Source organism: Scylla paramamosain, chromosome 6, assembly GCF_035594125.1.
Source record: "Scylla paramamosain isolate STU-SP2022 chromosome 6, ASM3559412v1, whole genome shotgun sequence".
Lineage (NCBI taxonomy): Eukaryota > Metazoa > Arthropoda > Malacostraca > Decapoda > Portunidae > Scylla > Scylla paramamosain.
Window position 1 is genome coordinate 3,062,501 of NC_087156.1, and position 2,500 is coordinate 3,065,000.

The window sequence follows — 2,500 nt, forward strand, 5'->3', positions numbered from 1 at the left end:
TTCTTTTACGAGAATATTTTCTTTTCCACTTCTTCCCTCATTTCATCTCCTCTTTCCCACTTCTCTCATCTTGTTTCCTCTCTCTCTGTTTTCGTTTCTCCGGTTTTCTCTTCACTTCTCTTCTCTTCTCTTCTCTTCTTCTCCTCTCTCTCTCTCTCTCTCTCTCTCTCTCTCTCTCTCTCTCTCTCTCAGACCTTCATTTCCTCCTCCATCGCTCCTATTGACCGCCACACTGCCCAATAGTCCTCCCAGATGGTGCCTCCTCCCAGTATTACGCACTCTTTTCCCCGTCAAGACAATCTCACCCTCTTACTTAGCGCCTCAAGTCTTCACTCAGATGGGACTGCATTCTCAAACGTTTCGATATCTTGTTTTTTTATTATATGACGGGCCCTACTTTAAGAATTTAGGTTGTCAAGGGTGCTTTCATGAGTCGAGTGATAGTTTAACGAGTATTCTACATCACCAACTGAGAAAACACTCATGGGAACGGAAAATAGTTACGTGAGCTGATGAATTCAAAGTACAGGTCCTGAAAAGAGACGAACTATTGCTAATCCTTGAGTTGCTCTTCTCAAAGGACTTTCATCGCCACTAACTACAGGAACTCTACATCTTCAGTAATTACGAAAAGAACAGCTAAAGCTATTCCTCTTTCGAGACTTACCCACTTCACCACCAGTCATTTACTAACAGAGAGATACAAAGAACAGTCCAACCTCCTCGTCCCTTCACTCACGCCATCTATTAGGAGGAAGGTGAACTAAAGCTGCCTCAATCTCCCTCAATCACCAATACTTAGCAATACCATCACCAGTCATTTTCTAACAGAGATACTAAGAGCAGTCCAACCTCCTCGTCCATTCACTTACGCCATCTATTAGGAGGAAGGCGAACTAATGCTGCTTCAATCTACGCCACGAACGGAGAAGTCCCTGCCCAGAGGCGCTGTACCGTGCAGACCTAACCCACTGGACTGTGTGAGGAGCGGAATGATGGAGATTAAGACGCCCTGTGTGATTGTGCAGGGTATTCACGCCATAAATAATATCTGCTGAGAGAGAGAGAGAGAGAGAGAGAGAGAGAGAGAGAGAGAGACCCAATATCTCTCTCTCTCTCTCTCTCTCTCTCTCTCTCTCTCTCTCTCTCTCTCTCTCTCTCTCTCTCTCTCTCTCTCTTTCCAACACACTTTTCTACTTTCAACAAGCTATCAATTGTTACATTGCTACCATTCTCTTTCACAATAGTAATTTCGAGAAGTGATCGCCTAAGGGACAGTGACTCACTCTTTGTATCCGTTTACGTCTCTCTCTCTCTCTCTCTCTCTCTCTCTCTCTCTCTCTCTCTCTCTCTCTCTCTCTCTCTCTCTCTCTCTCTCTCTCTCTCTCTCTCTCTCTCTCTTGAAGACACACTCCAACGGCCCTTCCACTCCGGCGCTCCAGGCTGGCCATCAATACAGCTCCCGGAGTGACCGGCGGCTCCTTCCACCACACGAGCAGGACTCAGTGAAGGGTCTTCTCGCTTCATTACTTTCCTCACATCCCGACAAGATAAAATAAGACGGTGATGATACAGACACGACGCTCTGACAGACCTTACGGGGACGCACTGTAAAACAAAAGGGAGATAAAGTTACAATACATCCTTCTCCTCCCCCCCTCCTCCTTCCCTTTTGCTCCCTTCTGCTCCTCTTCCTCCTTCTCCTGCTCCTCTGACAGTAATAGAACTTCCCGAGCCACGTGACTTGACGCACAATACATCTTCACCGCCAAATGAACTCTACATCTCCCTTCCATTCTCTTGTTCCCTCCCAACTTTTTATATTATTTTCATGCCGCATCTGGGAGGAGCTTTGGTTACACGAAATATCGAGAGAGAGAGAGAGAGAGAGAGAGAGAGAGAGAGAGAGAGAGAGAGAGAGAGAGAGAGAGAGAGAGAGAGAGAGAGAGAGAGAGAGAGAGAGAGAGAGAGAACAAGTGTTATTTATGTGGGTGCCGGCTATTCCAGGTGGGTGGTGATGGCGGTGGTAACAGCAGTAGTGCCAGGTACAGACACCAAGACACCTGCCGTTAGGGTTGCAAAACATTCCAGCGAGGGGCCACGGAACGGTTATCGCGCACACCCTCTCCGCACCCTCTGTGACGGCTCCCCTTCAAGCTTCACTAATACCGCAGAGCATTTCAAGGGTGCTCTGTACGGACAATCCCTCTTTCTCTGTCTGCGCGTCACTCCAGATATATCATACGTGCACGTCAATGAAGTTTCAAAAAAATTGTTAAAAGTTTGTCCTTCTCTATGAATCGAAGGTTATGAATTCAAGTCGTACACAAGAAGAGACCAGAAAAATCACAGACGGTTGAAAAATACAGGTAAATAAATAGAAAAGTAGACAGGTATGTTGATAAAATTGACTGACTGATGGACAGATATATAGACAGACCCAGATGGACAGACAAATAAATGTATTCTATGGACCAAAACAAGACATGCATTAAGTTAA

The 2,500-nt window shown here is 46.0% G+C and overlaps 1 long non-coding RNA gene across 4 annotated transcripts in view; it reads right to left on the minus strand.

The window, feature by feature from the left end:
• Positions 1 to 1,308: 1,308 nt before the first annotated feature.
• LOC135101084 (uncharacterized) overlaps positions 1,309 to 2,500 on the minus strand; it is an 8,443-nt gene continuing 7,251 nt past the window's right edge. For all 4 annotated transcript variants that reach the window (XR_010269005.1, XR_010269008.1, XR_010269007.1 and 1 more), the window contains exon 4: positions 1,309 to 1,608. This is a non-coding gene — a long non-coding RNA (uncharacterized LOC135101084). The remainder of the gene's footprint in view (positions 1,609 to 2,500) is intronic.